The sequence below is a fragment of the Trichechus manatus genome, unplaced genomic scaffold (assembly GCF_000243295.1).
Source record: "Trichechus manatus latirostris isolate Lorelei unplaced genomic scaffold, TriManLat1.0 scaffold00132, whole genome shotgun sequence".
Lineage (NCBI taxonomy): Eukaryota > Metazoa > Chordata > Mammalia > Sirenia > Trichechidae > Trichechus > Trichechus manatus.
In genome coordinates, this window is record NW_004444068.1 from 5,082,598 (window position 1) to 5,102,755 (window position 20,158).

The following is a 20,158-nucleotide window of genomic DNA, read 5'->3' on the forward strand; positions in this document are numbered from 1 at the left end:
CCTTAGGTTTAGAGGTTAGGATTTACAACACGTATTTTTGGAGGCCGCAACTCAATCTGTAATAGATCTCGTCACTAAAAAAAAAAAAAAAAAAAAAAAGCCATATTTGAAAGAACACAACTTGTTTGTGAGGCTCAATTTTTGTGACCTCATAACTTTTATGTGTGCTCAGCCCAAGTAAATGAATGTTCATGAATGCTACTAGCATGGCCTAAATAAAGTACAAAAATATTTAGAGGCATCTGTTAATTCCTAGTCCCTCGGTGGCACAAACAGTTAGTGCTCAAGTACTAAGGAGAGATTGGCAGTTTGAACCCGCCCGGTAGCACCAAGGAAGAAAGACCTGGTGATCTGCTTCTGTAAAAGATTACAGGCAAAAAACCCTATGGAGCTCAGTTCTCCTTTGAACCCATGGGTCTCCATGAGTCAAAATCGACTTCACAGCATCTTTTTTTTACAATTAGTACCTGGCATGAAATAGGAATCAATACTTGTTTGCTGAATTTGTAAAGAATAACATGTATCATTCCCTCCTCCCTGGTTCTGCTGTTTCCTGATCTGATGCAGTGGAAGCCACAAGGGGGTGTCATTGAACCATCTTACGTTACTGCTTTATTCACACATAGCCTGTGCCAAACAAAATCTTTACATTCTGGGATGAAGTACCATTGCAAAACAGTTTATACTGAGCACAAACCACATTTTTTTATAGAGCATTACTTAAAGAGAAAAATCCCTCACTGTTTTGCATTTACTCAATGAAGTAAATAAGAGCATTACAATGTTTAAGAGGTCATTTAACATGTTCGCAAATTGGAGGCAATTTAAAGTTCTTTGGTTAATTGGAATACATTTTTCAGTTTCATTTTTGCTCTCCTGTCTTAGGTTTCTCTAGAGAAAAGGAACCAGTGATAGAGAGGGAGAGAGATTTGCTTCAAAGGATTGGCTCCCGTGATTGTGGAGCTGGCAAGTCCAAAATCCGAAGGTGGGCCTTCAGCCTGGAGATTTCTACAGGCTTTCGTCCCAAATTCTGAAGGTCAGGCAAAAAGAGAAGAGAGGGAGATCTGCCAAAATATCTATCAATTATAGTCTGAAGGCAGACCACACCCTAAGGAAACACCCCTTCCAACTAATAATTGATTACGTTATGGAAGGTGACTTCATTACATTATGTTAGATTACATTATGGAACAGCAACTAGTCTATTGTGGTTAGGTGCTTTTGAGTTGGTTCCAACTCACAGCGACCCCATATACAACAGAAAGAAACACTGCGCGTCATCCTCAGTTGTTGCTATATTTGAGGCCATTGCTGCAGCCACTGTGTCAATCCATCTGTTGAGGGTCTTCCTCTTTTTCACTGACCCTCTGCCTTACCAAGCATGATGGGCTTCTTCAGGGACTGGTTCCTCCTGATAACATGTCCAGAGTATGTGCGACACTGTACTTCGTCCAAGACAGATATGTTCGTTCTTCTGGCAGTCCATGGTATATTCAGTATTCTTCACCAATACCATAATTCAAATGCATCAATTCTTCAGTCTTCCTTATTTATTGTTCGGCTTTCATATGCGTATGAGGCAATTGAAAATACCATGGCTTGGGTCAGGTGCACCTTAGTCCTCAAAGTGACAGTCTTTTCAGAAGTAGATTGCCAGGTTCTTCTTCCTAGTCCTTCTTAGTCTGGAGGCTCCGCTGAAACTTGTCCACCATTGTGACCCTGCTGCAGTGGTGTCACTAGGTTTGATGTCACCCAGTGCAGTAACTCATAGCGTCACATTCCCCCCCATGGACCTCCTCCCATACCAGGTTCACAAATACTAATTACCAAAATATTGTAGCTAAAACACCAGAAAATTTGACAAAATCGGCGACTATAAAAACACCAGCAGCAACAGCGTATGCTTGTAGCATGTGCAGACAAAACCACGTGATTTGAAGCACCATTGTAATTGGGAAATAATGACAGCTCTGACCAGAGTGCATCAGAAGGTTCAAAAAGTAAATTAGCATAGAGTTTTAGCCTTGTAGGTACATTACTACATTTAAGCTGGGCTTACGAAAAATTATGTGTTGTTATGACTAATTACAGGGATATTTTTATTAAAAAAAAAATTTCTGCTGAAACACTACACAAAAATTTTATAGACAGTTATTTTGGTGTCACCCTTTCTGACAGTGTTATCCCATGCAGTCCACACTCCCACATCCCGCTAGTAATGCCATTGCCCTGCTGGTATTTGAAATACCAGTAGCATAGCTTCTGGCATCACAGCAATATGCAAGCCATAACTCTCAGTGGTTTGGCAGTTGTGATGTAGCTTGGCAGTCATGATGATGTGCTCACTTCCACGATGAGATTTGATATAATGTGATCACCTGATGGGATCTACTGTGAGTAGCCAGTCAGTTGAAAGGGAGTTTCCTTGGGGGTGTGGCCTACATCCAATATAGATGGACTCTCTGGCAAGGCTCGTAGGCTTTTGCTCGCACCGGATCCTGCAGCTGGCTCCTGTTGGTTTGACCTTCAGTTCTTGGGACTTCAGCTAGCAACTTCCCTGCCATCTTGCCTGCAGATCTTGGGATTATTCAGTCTTCGCAGCCTGTAAGCCAGAGCCTTGTTGTCTGACTTGCTGATCGTGGCTTTGCCAGCCCCTGTGGCTACGTGAATCAGGAGAAGCCTCTAGCCTGACCCATGTTCTATCCTCTACAACCGCGTAAGTTATTTCCTTGGTATAAATATCTCTTACTATATATTTGGAGCCCTGGTGGCACACTGGTTAAGAGCTTGGCTGCTAACCAAAAGGTCAGCAGTTGGAATCCACTAGCCACTCCTTGGAAACCCTATGGGGCAGTTCTTCTCTGTCCTACAGGGTCGCTATGAGTCGCATATTTATATATTTATACGCTTTACTAGTATTGCTTCTCTAGATAACCCAGCCTAAGACACCCTCACAGTACGACAAATTGACAGGAGAGTGGTGGGCAGGTAGTCTAGTATTTTGCTAAACCACTGGGAATCATAGCTTAGCCAACTTGACACATAAAATTAACCCTCACATCTCCCCTTTCCACATCTGCTTTCCAGGGAGGGTGGCTGTGGGGATAAAACCATGAAATCTCAAGAGACTACCAAGTTGTACAGTTTACCAGATCCTATTATAACTTTGACTGAGACAAAAAAGCCAAACCCATTGCTGCTGAGTTGGTTCCAACTCATAGAACAGAGTAGAACTGCCCTGTAGGGTTTCCGAGGCTGCAAATCTTTACTGGAGGAGACTGCCACATCTTTCTCCCACGGAGCAGCTGGTGGGCTTTGTCTTAGTTATCTAGTGCTGCTATAACAGAAATACCACAAGTTTTAACAAAGAGAAATTTATTTTCTCATAGTCTAGTAGGCTACAAGTCCATATTCAGGATGTCAGCTCCAGGAGAAGGCTTTCTCTGTTGGCTCTGGAGGAAGGTCCTTGTCATCAGTCTTCCCCTGGACTAGGAGCTTCTATGTGCAGGGACCCCGGGTCCAAAGGATGCACTCTGCTCCCAGCACTGCTTTCTTGGTGGTGTGAGGTCCCCAACTCTCTGCTTGCTTTCCTTTTATCTCTTGTACGATAAATTGTGGTGCAGGCCACACCCCTGGGAAACTAACTCTCTTTACACTGGATCAGGGATGTGACCTGAGCAAGGGTGTTATATCCCACCCTAATCCTCTTTAACCACAGGCAGAGATTATGATTTATAACATGTAGGAGAATCACAAAATGGAGGACAACCACACAATACTGGGAATCATGGCCTAACCAAGTTGACACATATTTTGGGGGACGCAGTTCAATCCAAGACAGGTTTGAACTGCCAACCTTTCAGTTAGCAGCCTAGCACTTTAACTACCGTGCCACCAGGGCCCCTTAACTTTGACTGAGGGGGCATTTAATCATCATTCTTCCAACTTTTTGCCACACTTACAGCATAGCTTAATTTTTTCCTGATTAGAAAAGGGATACATGCTTATTACAAAATGGAGACAATAGAAAAGTATGATGAACAAAAGAAATTTACCGTAATCCCATAGTGCTAAACTAACCCACGGTAACATTTTACTCTTGTTTTTTCATTATTTTTATACCTATGTATACACAGACACTTTTTTCAAAATTAGGGTGTTATTGTTTATATTGTTCTGTAACAGTTTTTTTCTACTTTATATTGCTTGAATATTCCTTATGCTGTCAAAATGTTAAAGGGCACCTTAATTAGTGGACATTTGAGTTTCAATTTTTTAAAATGCTTTGCCAATTTGGTAAGTAAAATATAGTATCCCATTTTAATTTTTTTTAATGAAATTGAATTTTTCCTCATGTGTTTATTGGCCATTTGCATTTTTTAAATTTTGTGTTAATGTCTTCTGTCCATTTTTCTACAGGCTATTAATTTTTTTAAATCAACCTTTTAGCTTTTTGTCTGTGATATATGTTGCAAATATTTCTTTCCAGTTTGTTTGCTTTTAATTTTGTTAATGTACAAACATTTTAAATTGTTGTGAAATCATGTCTATCCATCTTTTCCTTTATAGGTTCTATTGTTGGCCTTATGCCAACAATAATAATAAATACAATATATTATAATAATAAATATAATATAAATATAAAAATAATCTTCTAGCCAAGATCTGGTTGCATTTTTTACTTGAACTTTTTAGCTTATCTGTCATTTATTTTGGGGGGATAAGATAGGGAGAACTATTTCTCTCTTTCTGTTATTGTTTCTTTTTCTTATTTCTCCATATCTTGTGAAACAGCCTGAAATTAAATTTGTAAGCATAAAAGAGCTTCAGCTGATGCTCAAGTACCCATCAGAATCACCTGCAGTTCTTGTTAAACTATAGATTTCCAGGCCCTATTTTCAGAGTTTCTAATTGGGTAAATCTGAGGTGGGACCTACCTGAGAGTTTGCATTTCTGACAAGTTCCCAGGTGAATGCTGATGCTGCTGGTCTAGGGACCACACTTTGAGAACCAGTATTTTAAGATTTTCCCCCACCTGCCCCTACCAGTTGCCAGTTGAGTCAACTCTGACTCTTGGCAGCCCCACGTGTGGCAGAGTAGAAGTGTGCTCCGTCAGTTTTCAGTAGCTGATTTTTCAGAATTGATCTCCGGGACTTTTTCCCAAGGCACCTCTGCGTGGACTCAAACTACCAGCCTTTCGGTTAGCATCCAAGCATGTTAATCGTTTGTACCACCTAGGGACTCTTGACCCACCGCACGCTAGTCAAATTCTACTTCTCACCACTCCACAGATAACCTCTAGCTCTCTCTCACCTGTGTGCTTCAGCACCTGTTTCTCTCACCTACAGTTCCTTTCCTCTGTTTCTGTAAGATCACGCTCACAGGTTCTTTCTTCTGTGAAATTTTTTATTCTTCCTGTAGCAGAGATCTCTGCTTCAAGGATTCCGCAGTACTTGGTACATTAATCCACTCTTCACCAGAGATGCCCGTACTGTGAAAGTAGTGAAGCTTAAACGTCATGTCCTCTCAATTATATGAACATTTTCTGAGACAAGATACTTTTTGTATTTATAGTTTTATATTATTTTTAAGTCAGTCCTCAAATTTGGATAAGCTTCTGTCCTCACATAATTTAGCTCCATCCCTGCTTATCATATTATGCCTCCCCATGAGCTGTGAGTTCTTGTTTTATCATCTTTCAGTCTCTTCCGTCTCCCCATTTAGCACAGTGCCTTGCATAGCACCTCATTCACTTTTTCAGTAAACTGTTCATTGCATAACAACCCTGTGTCCAGCTCTGTACTACGTACTAGGGATACAGTGTAAGTGAGGGAGACACGGCCCTGCCTCTTACAGTCTAGTAAGGAAGATGTGTACTTAAACAGCACAAAATGTGATGACTGAATTTACATAAGGCAAGAAAAGAGTGTTATGGGAGCATGTAACAGGGAGCCTGGCTTGGTCTAGGAGTCCTTGGGTGGTGCAAAGGGTTAAGCACTTAACTACTAGCTGAAAAAGGATGGGGGTTCAAACCCTCCCAGAAGTGCCTCAGAAGACAGGCCTCGCTATCTGCTTCCTAGCGGTCACAGCTCTGAAAACCCTGTGGAGCAGTTCTACTCTGCACACGTAGTATATCCATGAGTCAGAATCAACTTGTTGGCAACTAACAACAACAACAACAGCTTTGTCTAAGGAGGATGGGGCAAGTAAGGAGTCTAGGCATTCAACTTATTGAATGAATTGATAAATTCTGTCCTGGCTGTTTAGCTTGTTGACACCAGTGCAGATATGACTGGGCAACATACTCCTAACTCAGGCCTGAGGCAGCAGTATCCCAAATCAGGGACCTCATGTACTCAACAGAGGAACCTGGACTCCTTCATTCCAAACTGACTGCACAACAGAAGTCCTGCATGAGGCCAGTGTCTTCAAAACCAGCAAGCCCAGATCTAGACAGCCAGTCAACCCACTCAGACGCTTAGCTTTTTAAGAATGGGACGGAGACAGTCTTTCGGCATTTTTAAAAAAGACTTACCTCATTCTCCTTCCCTAAATCTTATCCTTGAGCACTGGATCAGGGTCTCTGCTTGACTGTAATACTTTCTCACTCAGTGCCCAATTCTCAATCTCCACTGAAACCAAGAAAACCAAACTCATTGCTGTCAAGTTGATTCCAACTCACAGCGACTCTCTAGGGCAGAGTAGAACTGCCCCATAGGGCTAAGTCTCCGTTAGTGTTTATTTATTCTTTAACAAAAGGAATGAATGAATACATGAATGAATGAATAAAATCTGACTTCCTTATCAGAATAGTAATAATGATACCTTATGCAGTGTTTAAGGAGCCCTGGTGGTACAGTGGTTAAAGCACTTGGCTGCTAACTGATGGGTCATTGGTATGAAACCACCAGCTGCTCCGTGGGAGCAATATGTGGCAGTCTGCTTCTGTAAAGATTTACAACCTTGGAAACCGTATGGGCCAGCTGTGCTTTGTCCTATAGGGTCCCTATGAGTTGGAATTCACTCAATGGCAATGGGTTTGGTTTGGTTTATATAGTGTTTGCATGGCACTTTTCATTTTCTACAGCACTTACTGTATTTACAGCATCTGTCTATGGGAATGAAAGTCAGGTGTTATATCCATTTGATAGATTTGAATGCAGACACTCATACCTGCGAAGATCCAAAGGCTGAGCCATGTCAGAGGAAATTGAGATTAATAGATGATGAAAAGAAAGCATTTCCCTGGTAAATAGATGTGTTTGTTATTCCTAGGAAGAAAACTCAGGGATTATTTGGGTCTGGGGTAGGCATTGCTACTGCTCAGCAATATCCAATTTCTAGTTCTCTCTACTTTCAGGCATAGAAGTAGATTATTCTTCTTGTCCCCTCTGAGGTTAGGTGTGGCCATATGACTTGCTTTGACCATTGAAATGTCAGCAGAGGTGTTGGGTATCACTTCTAAGTGGAAGCATTTCCAGTGCTCAGTTCTCCAGCCCTTTCTTCCTCTCTCTAGAAAATCATCAGGACCCATTTCAGACTCTGCATGAACAAGAAACAAACTCTTGTTGTTTTCATTTCTAAGCGTTTGGGGTTATTTGTTATTGCAGAATCACTAGCCTACACTGATTGATGTAAGGCCCAAACTATACATTCCTTCAGCCAGTGTCTTAGGCTGGGTTATCTAGAGAAGCAAAACCAGTGAAGTGTATATGTGTGTGTATATATATAGAGAGAGAAAGAGAGAGTGTGTGTGAGAGAGGTTTATCTGAAAGAAATGGCTCACACAGTTGTAGAGGCTGGCAAGTCCCAAGTCCATGGGTTCAGATGTCAGGCTGGAGGCTTCTGACTAATGTAGCTGCAGGAGCTGACAAACCCAAGATCAGCATATCAGATGGCAGGCTGCTGGCTCACAGGCTGTGGAGGCTGAGGAATTTCAAGATTAGCAGGCAAGATGGCAGGCCGCTGGTTCAAGTCCCAAGAATTCAGAGGTCAGATGATGACCAGCTGGATGCAGAATCCAGAGCAAGTGAGCAAACTTTGCCAGAACTCCATATGTATACTGGATGCAGGTCACACCCCTGAAGCAACTCCCTTTTCAGTTGGTTGGCTGATCACATCAGATCACATCATGGAGGATGACTACATCATTAAACACTGAGAATCATGTCCCAGCCAAGTTGACACAACCTTAACCATCACAGCCGGGGTCTGTGACTAAAGAACAGATTCTATTAAAATCTATATTTCATTATTATGTCTTTCAATTTTAAATTCAGTTATTCATTTAACAAACATTTATTAAAGCCTACTACTTACAAGATAACTGTGGTAGTCACTGTGGAGGGGGCAATGAAAAAATATATTTTTAGTTCCTTTTATGGCGGTCTGAAGGGCACACTGAAAATCATTATGAATATGTTAGAACTGTAATTTTCTCAGAATGTTTTCACGTTGCAGTTCTCAAGTCTTACACCAGAAGGCGCTACATACTAAGTGGTAACCATGGGAGCTGCTTTTGATGATCGGAAAAGTATCCAGAGTTAACCTCCTCCAAAGCTTGAGTAGCCCAAACGGAGCAATATTGTTTTTCCTGTTGTTACCAGTGGGAGTAAAATAACTAAAAGGCATAATTATTTGTAATGATTGCTGCTTATAATAAAACACAACCTACTAGCGGCCTGGCAGGGACTCTGGTGACTACACTCTGTGAAGGTACAAATGACTCTGCCTTGCTTACTGCTAGCTCCCAAAGCCTAGCACAGTGCTGACTCAGAATAATCACCTAATATATATTGTATGAATGAAGGACAAAAGAAAGGAATATATGAAGTCCTTATCTGTACAATCTTTAGTTCATATGTTACAGTGTAAGTATGTTCAACCATCACCCATTTGTCATGCTGTGGTGATTTGCGTGTTGCTATGATGCTGGAAGCTATGCCATTAGATATTTCAAATATCAGCAGGACCATTCATGGTGGACAGGTTTCAGTGGAATTTCCAGATTAAGAGAGACTAGGAAGAAAGGCCTGGTGATTTACTTAGAAGGTTAGCCAATAAAAACTTTATGGATCACAACAGAATATTGTACTACTTGCTTGTTTTGGACCCGTCATCAGGAGAGATCGGTTGCTAGAGAAAGACATCATGTTCGGTGAAGTAGTGGGCCAATGAAGACATGGGAGACGCTCAGGGAGATGAATTGGCATGATAGTGACAACGATGGACTCAGACATGCTGGTAATTTTGAGGATGATGCAGGACCAGAGAAGAGTTTTGTTCGGTTATACACAAGGTCACCATGAGTCAGAGTAGAGTCGATGGCAGGTAACAAGTATGTTCAATAGCAAAAGACTTACTTAATATGGGCACTCATTATTTTTAACTTTTCTCAAAAATATGTTTTGAAATTTGTAATCTTTATTTAGAAACTGGAAAATTGACAGTGGGGTCTTCAGAGGAGGAGTAGCATCAAAGCAAACTACAGGATTTTCAGGTATTTTGAAGCCCTTAAGGGAAAAAAAAATGATTTAAGGAGGAACATCCCAATGAATGCAGGTTTTGAGTCTTCTGCCATTCAAAGATGTAAAATCCTTTTATTTAAGAATTTTTAAATGGATTATGTATAATTGATATGTTCATAAAACTGATAGGTTTTATGCATTCAAAGGGTAGTTGGCACAATAATCTTATTAAATTTATTTTTCAAATTTTTAATTTACATGCTTTTTGACTATTTTGAATGACTTTCATAAGAATTTCCAAACATATACAAGAGTAAAGTAATGAATGAATCCTTATTTACTCATCACTCAATTTTCAATAATTATCATGATTTTGCCGCACTTCACTCGTTTTCTCTCTTCCTTTTTTCTTCCCCCTCCCCCTCTCCTTCCTTCTTTTTTTCTTTTTCTCTCTTAAACATTTTAAAGAATATCCCAGGTCATGTCACTCCTACACTTTTCTATAAAATATGGATGTTTTCTTACATTAACACAGTCATTTTCACATCTAACAAAAATAACATTAATTTCTTATTATTATCTAATAGATTTCTCTGATTGTCTCACACATGTCTTTTTTCAATTGATTTATTAAAAAAAAAAAAAACCCTAAGATCCAAGCTAGGTCCATACATCAAACCTAGTTGTCATGTCTCTTTAGTCTCATTTAAGCTGGAGCAACCCTCTCCCACTTTTTTCATGCCATTGACTTTACGTATTTTACTTTGAAATGTTTTAAATTTTGTTGCCAGCAGACTCCACAGATTTGCATCTCTTACATCTCTTAGTCTTTGCCTGTTTAAAAGACGCAGTCAGAGCTTCAAAACATAACCAGCCTTTTGGGGGATGGGGGAAAGAGAGAAATTACTCTGTTTTTATGAATTTGGCTCCATAATGTTAAGCAGATTCAGAGGTCTCATTTTCCAAGGAGAAACAAAATGTTGCTGAGTACAACATAGGTAATTCAGTCATATTGTCCTAACTTAACCACTGTTAACACTTCTTGCTGCTTTGGCTGCTTCATTTTTATCTCGTAAGGACTTCTGGAGATTAAAGGTTAAACCAGGATCAAGATAAGATTGTTAAAGCTGAGACTTCCAATTGCCTATCCAATATACATCTAACTTTTTACCTTATGAACTAAATCCTGATTTGACCGGGGATTGAAATGTGTCTAATTTACAAACTGTGTTTTCCAGCCGTTGTTGTGTGCTGATTCCGACTCATAGTGACTCTCGAAGGGTGGCATTAAGACACAGGTCTGGCCAGTAATACGTAGGCTGAGGCAATTAATGTTTGCCTTGAGCATAGTGCTCTTATAAAGAATTACCCATGTGAGTTTAAACTGACAACAGTTAATCTAAAGCACAGATGAGAACTTTAAGGGCAGAGAGCCTAAATTCATGGTGGTGAAACAATATGGGTAGAGATAGTGAGAGTGGTGACTGACACATGTGAAGTGTGCAACCAGTGTTATTGAACTATTCATGTAGAAATTGTGAATGAATGTATGTTTGGTTATGGATATTGCCACCCAAAATAAACAAAATATATATTTTTAAAAGATGTAGGCTGAGGTGGTCATGAGGGGTGTCATGGATTGAATTGTGGCCCCCAAAAATATGTGTCAAATTGGTTAGGCCATGATATCCAGTATTGTGTGGTGGTTCTCCATTTTGTGATTGATATAATTTTCCTATGTGTTATAAGTCTTAATCTCTGCTTGTGGTTAGTGAGGCAAGATTAGATTATGTTAAAAAAGATTAGGGTTGGACATAACACCCCTACCCAGGTCACATCCCTGATCCAATGTAAAGGGACTTTCCCTGGTGTGTGGCCTGCACCACCTTTTATTTTACAAGAGATAAAAGGAAAGGGAAGCAAGCAGAGCGTGTCCTTTGGACCTGGGGTTCCTGTGCAGAGAAGCCCCTAGACCAGGGGAAGATTGATGACAAGGACCTTCATCCAGAACTGACAGAGAAAGCCTTCCCCTGGAGCTGATGCCCTGTATTCAGAACTCTAGCCTACTAGACTGTGAGAGAATAAATTTCTCTTTGTTAAAGCCATCCACTTGTGGTATTTCTGTTACAGCAGCACTAGATGACTAAGACAAGGGACTAAGAGGAAAACTCGTTTAAAAAATGGAGACAAAACAGTTCACAGAGAAAGAAATACGGATGACACTTAAACATATGAATAAATGTTCAAGTTAATTCATAATAATATAAATATAAATTAAAACTACCCTGAGTTAGAATTTCTCACTGTCAGATTGGCATAAATCCAAAATTTTGACAACAAACTCTTTGGCAAGTTTGTAGGAAACAGTTTCATGCATACAAAGTGGTACAGCCTCCAGAGGGAAGATTTTTACATTACTAGCAAAATTACAGATACATTTACCATTTGATTCATAAATCCTACTTTGTAACATTGAAATTCTTAAAATACACCAGCATTAGTATGGAATCACATAGATACAAGGGTTTGTGTGTGTTTTATCCTTCTCCTGAGTTTCTTAAATCATATTTGGTTGTTAAAGCAAAAATTATATCACCATCTAATGTGGTGCTAAATGTATGTAGAGGAAATACTTAAGATAATTGTATAAGAGAGTAAAAGAACCTAAATGGAAGTAAGGTTTCTGTATTTCACTCAAATTGGTAAAACAGTAACATCAATAGACTATGGTAAGTTACATAAGTATATTGTAATACCTAAACAAACTGTATCAAGTGGTATACTCAAAAACAATACATAAATCAAAATGAAACTCTAAAAATGTTCAAGTAACCCACAGGAAGGTAAGAAAAGAGAAACAGAAGAATGAGAAATAGAGGGAACAAACAGAAAACAAATAATAAAATAGCAGACATAAGCCCTAACATATCAATAATTATCCTAAATGTTATTGGTCTGTATATACCATTAAATGACAAAGATGGGCAGAATGATAAATAAACATGATCCAACAATAGGCTGTTTACAAGGAACTCATTTCAGATTCAACAGCATACATAGACTGAAAGTAAAAGGACAGAAGAAGTAAAATAGCAAAATTGAAATCTATTTGATTTTTTGCAAGCTTTTACTAACATTATTTATAGTGAGCAACAGTTTGTACCAAATTACCATGGATAGTGCAAATTCAAACTTATTTTTATTTTCCACCAAAGCTCTCAATACCTTTTTAAAATAAACTTTTATTTTAGAATAGCTTTATACTTTCTGAGAAGTTGTAAAGATAGTACAGCATTCTCATAAACCCCTTACTTGGTTTGCCCTACTGTTAACATCTTAGGTTACTATGGTACTTTTGTTTCAACTGATGAACTTTAATACATTATTATTCACAAAGAAGACAGATATTTATACATTTAGGAAAAAATGTTCAAGTAATTCACAGGAAGGTAAGAAAAGAGAAACAGACATCTCACATTTATAGAAGAAGAAGAAAAGGGGGCGATAATTCCTACCTTAGTGTTATTCTGGTTAAGAATATTATTTATAGATTGCATACTATGTGCTTGTGGTTATGCCAGTCACTGAGGAATACAAAAGTTGAATAAAACAAAGCCTCTACCCCTGAAGACCAAATAGTCTTTGGGGTTAGACAGATGTTACCTGGGCTGGGGGGTGCAGTGTAGAGAGAGCTTCTGGGAGGACTAATAGTAATCAGTCACGCGACAAAGAGGGAAAAGGATGTTGGCAAGAAGGAATGCATAAACAAAGGCAATGAGATACAACAATAAAACAAAATGTTTTGGTATTTTTGGAGGAAAGGGGTAAATTTGAACTTGAATGTGTTTATGGACTGGAGAAGTGAGCAGGGTGGGGCACTGGTGGTTCAGTGGTAGAATTCTTGTCTTCCATGCAAAGACCCTGGTTTGATTCCAGCCAACCCACCTCATGCGAAGCCACTATTGGTCTGTCATTGGAGGCTTGTGTGTTGCTGTGATGCTCTCAGCGGAGTCTGACAATCTGCTTTGAAAATCAGCCAGTGAAAACCCCATGGATCACAATGGTCCAATCCACAGCTGATCGTGGGGATGGCTCAGGACCACGCAGTGTCTTGTGTTGTGCTTGGGGTCACCGTGCGTTGGGGCCAATTTGATGGCAGCTAACAACAACAACTAAGGAGCTAGGATTTTATCCTGATATCAGTAGGAAGCCACTGATAGGTGGTGGAATAACCATTGGATTTGCATTTTAATGATATTTTCTAGAAACAGTATGAAATAAGGATTGCTTCTCTGGAGGCAGAGAAAACAATTAGAAGTTGATTGCATTGTTCAGATGGTGAGGATGACAGATGATAAAGACTTTGAAACAAGGCAGTGGTATTAGGGACATAAGAACAGGACAAATTCAAGAAATATTTAGGAGGTAAAATTGTCAGAAATTGGTGATAATAGGATGTTTGGAGATGAGAAAGAGAGGACTATCTAGAATGAATTTCCAGTTTGGGGTTTGTGGAGCTGATTGAGTAGTGGAATAACTGGCATAGGGATGCAGGAGGAGGAGCAAATCTGGGGGAAAAAGAGGATGAGTTTAGTTTGGTCTCATTGAATTTGCTATATAATTGGATTTTGTGGGCAGGCCCAACACTCTGTAGAGGGACTGTTGTTGTTAGGTGGCCCTGAGTTGTTCTTTGACTCATAGCAACCCCATGTGATGGAGTAAAACTGTCCCATAGGGTTTCCTCAGCTGTAATCTTTATGGAAGCAGATCACCAGGTCTTTCTCCCATGGAGCTGCTGGGTAGGTTTGAACTGCCAACCTTTGGGCTAGCAGCTGAGTGCTTAATCATTGTGCCAAGATCTGGGGATACACATATATTGTGAAGATTCAATGTCATAGAATAGATACATAGCACAGGAAAGGCTATGTCCGATTTACTCGTTCATTGATACACATTATGGTGTGTTTTCTGCTGTTAACGCTGTTAGGAACCTGTTGCAAGTGATAGAAATCCATTTTGAATCATCTTAGGCAAAAGAGTATCGGTTCACATATAAGTGGGAAAGGAAGTACAGAGAGGATGTAATTTGTGGCAGCATCGGGGGAGAGGTCACTGATATTTAAGAATCTGGAAAATAGAGAAACCAGAGCTAACTAACTTAGCAGACCAGAGAAAGCTGAATTCTCTCAAAGTCCAACAGCCAGAGACTACTAGAAACACATCTTTTAGAGCCATAGTTATGTTTATTTTGTTTGCGGCAGCACGGGAGAGCACACTCCGGAGGAACTCTGGGAGCATTTTAGTAAGCGGAATTGGAAGGACTTCTTATAGGATGTGGGCTTGTGTTGCAGGATTCTAAGGAGGAATAAAGGAAATGGGAGCCATCTCTGGGTGGGATATGGTTAAGAAGTGGGGGGGATTTCAGCATTGGGTATCTCAGAATCTTCAGGAGGCTGAAAGAGCAAAGCCAGACCAGGGATGTCATCAGTAACAAAAGCAGCAATCACTTAGAAGAAAAGATTGTTAAGTCATTTTTTTTTGCAGCTGTGGTATGGCCTTGTATAGAAATATTATTTACATGACCTAGTCCATTCCATTGGCAACATTGCTTATGTTCTGTTAGGAATAACACAGTCTGATTACCAGCCCAGCCGATCTTCACTTTCTCAAATGTAACTGCTTGCAGGAAGGTGATTCCAAGAAGCACACCAATTTTTACAGCAGAACCCTGGAAAGGCTCAGATTAGAAGCAATAAATGTGGATATTGAGTAGGACTGAAAACATGAGAAATGGTTGGAAGTCTTTTTAAGAAGCCGGTTAGGCCCCTGCATCTCTTTCTCCAGTCTACGTAGCCAGGCTACTTCTCCCTATCCCAATAGAAGATGGAAAGATTACTTTTTAGAGAGGTTGAATGAGAGACTCTGGATTTGGGAATACGAGAAATAGTGAAGAAAATGGAGGCCCTACTGAGCACTGGAACTGAGGGAATGTTTGCATAGTCAATGCAAACATAGTCAGTGCTCCAGCCTCCTTCCCTGACTCAGTTTACAGAGGCTGACTTTCAGGCTTAGAAAAGATATGATTCCTCTTTTAGGAAATGAGTTAATCTGAGGAAAAAGATTTACAGATACTGACAGTAGGGAATGTGGGCTGTAAGGGAAACGTCTGTGTCCAGGCCTGATCACCCTACAGTGAAGCCCACCACTTAGCTTCCAACTAGCTTTTTAGCGCCTTACTTTTAAATATGGACTCCTTAAATAAGGGTCATGAGAGGTTTGGAAAAAGCATTTGACGTGAAAGAAAAAACAACTATTAAAAAAACTTAGATTATTAAGCTTTACACCAGGAAAATAAAGGAAGGTTAAAATGGCAAATAAAGTGTTTTATATAATTTTACAACTATAACAGCAGCCAAAAAAAAGAAGAAAAAGCTGCACCTGTTGATACTACTCAGGTATGACTAAACAACTAAACACTTCATGGGGTTAGTTATCTTGGTTTGAAGTTTTAGGGTCATGGTTTCGTGAGTCTATCCAGTCAGTTAGCCTAACATTGTTTTTAGAGTTTCTCTTCAAACTCCTAGTTTGGTGAGTAGTGCCTGGGGACTTAACGTCTTGCAAGCGGCCACCTAAGATACAACAATTGGTCTCTGTACACCTGTAACAGCTGAGAAAGAAGGCGATTGAGGAATCAGAGAAGGAAATGGACTGCAGGTTTAATTGCTTCCATAAAACTACTGCCTCCATTGCCATGAGACCAGAAGAAATGGATAGTGCCCAGTTACTGTTACTGAAAGTTTTTTTTTCTTTTTATTGTTGTGCTTTAAGCAAAAGCTTACAATTCAAGTTAGTATCTCATACAAAAATTTATACATACGTTGTTTTGTGACCCTATTTGCTCTCCCTATACTGTGACAGCACACTCTTCCTTTCCACCGCAGATTTCCCCTGTCCATTCAACCAGCTCCTGACGCTCTCTGCCTTCTCATCTCGCCTCTGGACGAGAGCTGCTCATTTAATCTCATGTATCTGCTTGAGCTAAGAAGCACGCTTTTCACGAGTATCATTTTGTGCCCCATAGTCCAGTCTAATCTTTGTCTGACGAGTTGGCCTCGGGAATGATTTTAGTTTTGGGCTAACAGAGAGCCAGGGGACCACATCTTCCAGGGTCCCCCCAGTCTCAAACCATTTAGTATGGTCTTTTTACTAGAATTTGAGTTCTGCACCCCACTTTTCTCCTGCTCCATCAGGGTCTCTGTTGTGTTCCCTGTCAGGGCGTTCATTGTGGTAGCCAGGCACCATCTAATTCTTCTGGTCTTAGGCTGATGAAGTCTCTGGTTTATGTGGCCCTTTCTGTCTCTTGGGCTAATACTTTTCTTGGTGTTCTTCATTCTTCTTTACTCCAGGTGGGTGGGAGTATACTGAAAGTTTTGATCAAGTAACCAACGGATGGATCCTGATCAAAAGGAGGAAAAGCATGGAACAGAACTTCAAACTTAGATGAAAACTAGACTTAACGGATCCATTGAAATTGGGAGAACTCCTGAATCTAATGCCCAGAAATAATCTTTAAACCTTAAACCAATACTATTTAATGAAGCATTGTTAAGCTAAACAAAAGTTTATCCCAGTTAATAAATCACATTTGCCTTGAGCAAAGGACTCGTATAAAGAATTATCTGTGAGTTTAAAATGACAGCAGTTAATGGTGACCAAACGATGAGCAGAGATGGAATGGTGACACAATGTGAAGTGAGTAGCCAATGTCAGTGAACTATTCATGTAGAAATTGTCAATGGATGTATGTTTGGTTATATATTTTGCCACCAAAAATAAAATATTTTAAAAAAGGAACTTGGGAGAACAGAGACAATATAGAAGAAGATACTGAATCTATAAAATAAGAAAAGGATATTCTAAAAAGGAATATTCAGAGATTGTAAGGAGAATTTTTGTAAATTAAACGTGTTAGCTAAAATAAAAATAGCAGCTTTGGAAGATAAAGTTGAAGATGTCTCCCTTAAAGTAGGAAAAAAAGAGCTGAATAGGAGGGAAGATATAAGGAAATAAGATCATTTGAGCAGGTCCAGTATTCAAATAAAGGAATTCTAAAAAGGCAGAACAGAGCAAAGAGAGGACAGGAAATAATCAAGGAAAAAATACAAGAAAATTTCTTAGAACAGAAGTGCATGAGTCTCCAGACTGAGTCTACTGAGTGCCCAGCTAAATGACTGGGGAAAAAAAAAAAAATCCCACACCAAGGCGAATCATTGTGTGACTCCAGAGAATTAGAGTTAAAGAGAAGATTCTAAAAGCTCTGGGGGTGGGCAGGGAACAAATCACATACAAGGATAGGAAAGCTGGACCACAATGAAGCAATGCCTTCAAAATTCCAAGGAAAAATGATATCCAGTCCAGGATTCTAACCATAGTGTGCTAATCATACTATCAATAATCAAACGTGAGGGTAGAATAACAAGCAAAGCTTCAAAACCCTTGCCCCAGTGTGGTCTTTTTGAGGAAGTTCTGGAGAATGAACTCCATTCAAACAAGGCTATGAATCAAGAAAAGAATATTGGGGCCCCAGTAACTAGGAATCACAACACAAGAGAAAGTTGAGAATTCCCAGGATAATGGCAAAGATAATTCGTAGAACACAATAATGTAGCAGACCTAGACTATAAACAGCTCAGATTACAGCAGGAGGAAGGAGGGCTCCAAACATGTTTCCAAGATAAGTAGAGTGCCTGATATTTTTGAAAGCATCAAGAGGAGATTTACACTTCTAGCATAGAGCTTGGAGTAAGTTAGAAAATTAAGCCAAATGAGGCACTTATTAACTCCAGGAAAATTAAAAGTATAGAAGAAAGGAAATGGCTCAGATGAGAGTAATATTTATAAAGTTATTAAAATATAAATACGAAATAGTTAGCCAAATAAAACTGTATAGGGAGGAAGAGTGAGAGTGTGTGTGTGTGTACGTATGTGATGGGGGTTGTTGTCTGTTCCCTAGAAACAGGTAGAGATACAAGAGGGCTAACCCTCTTAGTCTAGAGTAGGATGTCAAGAGAAGCTATCTAAACTTGAAAATTCAAGAAGTTCCCATATAATCATGTTGTTTAGAAATGGGAAGGGAAGTATCAGATGATACAGCTGAAAGAGTTGGAGGTGATTGCCTTTGAGGGGCAGAAATTGGGGGTGGGGAAGGATGGAAGAAGGGACCGCTGTTATACATTACAAGCTTTATTAAATGATTTGACTTTTAAAAATATGTACACATATTACTTTGCTATAAATCAGAGAGTGCATGAGTGAGCTCAGTCAGGACCTTTGTTATTATTTAAGTAGGGAGTGAATTAAGAATGGAGCTCAATGAACATTCCAAGTGTCCTACAAATGACTGAGAAGTTTCAAAAAGTTGTTTATGACACTTCAGAGAAATGAAATAGGCTCTTCAGGGAGGATAATCAAAACTCTAACTGTGTGGATAGTTCTCCATTTTACAGTGTATTTGACCTGCCTGCATTACTTTTTCTTTCTTTTGCTATAAGCACTGAGATAATAGGAAATACCCCTGAATTTCATGACATTGTGGGGCCCAAGCATAGCTCTATGAGGTGAGATTTTCAAAATCAGAAATTAAGAAAATAAAAACATTTAGTTTTATTATAAAAGTATCTCATGCTTATTTTAGAAAATATAGAGATTACCCATACAACTATTAATATTTTGGTATATTTTCTGCCAACTTTTTTTCAGTATGCATCAGGTTGAGAAATTATTTTAACAACTGCTGCCAGAGGTCCTCTTAGGAAAAGAACTGGCAGTATTAGGAAGAAACCTTGCTAAGCCATTTTGAGGTGGAAGACAAAGTGCAGAGTCATGGGTTAGAAGGCGCCAACACTATTTTACAAGCAAAATGAGAATTTGGGAGTGGGGAATAGATGAGAAGAGTGGAAGGAAAAAAAAAAGAGAACAACTGCATAACACAGCAACAATTTATGGGGGAAATGACTGAGTCTGGGGAAGTCTACTAGTGTTAATCAATTTTTAAATTATCTTCTTTATGCAGCTGTAGTGTAACATCCTTCATGGATTCTTCCAACTTCTGGGTTAAGTCTACCACTCATGGCTCTCCAGTGAAAGTGGTATTTTGAAGGCAGAGATCAAGGCGAAATTTTGGTCTGGGACTTAGGTTTGGGCAATGCTGAATGAAGCTCAAGGACAGACTCAAGATTCAGAGGAGAGAAACAAAACCCAGAAGAAGCCATAAAACAGCTAGAGGTGGTTAGGAGAAACTTAAACTTAAGGGAATTTGCAAAACTTTGGGTGAACTTGCTAAAATTTGCATGTGGGGAATAATGGGAGCTTGAGCTCATTTTGGCACAGTGGTTAAGAGCTACAGCTGCTAACTAAAAAGTCAGCAGTTCGAATCCACCAGCTGCTCCTTGGAAACCCCCTATGGGGCAGTTCTACTTTGTCCTATAGCATCGCTATGAGTTGGAATCAACTCAACAGCAATGGGTTTGGTTTTTTTGGTTTGAGCTCATTTTACCTAGTTTCTAAGGCACCCCATGATTCCACATAACTCAGCAGTCTTCTAGCTTTTTGAGGTCATCCTTTGCATTAATATTGAAATGTAATAAATTAAGAAAGATCAAATCCTTTCAATGAAGTTCCCCCACTCAAAA

The 20,158-nt window shown here is 39.5% G+C and overlaps 1 long non-coding RNA gene across 1 annotated transcript in view; it reads left to right on the forward strand.

Moving 5' to 3' along the window:
- The first annotated feature begins 16,791 nt into the window (after nucleotides 1–16,791).
- LOC111822131 (uncharacterized) overlaps nucleotides 16,792–20,158 on the forward strand; it is a 28,966-nt gene continuing 25,599 nt past the window's right edge. The window contains exon 1 of the long non-coding RNA XR_002825404.1: nucleotides 16,792–17,219. This is a non-coding gene — a long non-coding RNA (uncharacterized LOC111822131). The remainder of the gene's footprint in view (nucleotides 17,220–20,158) is intronic.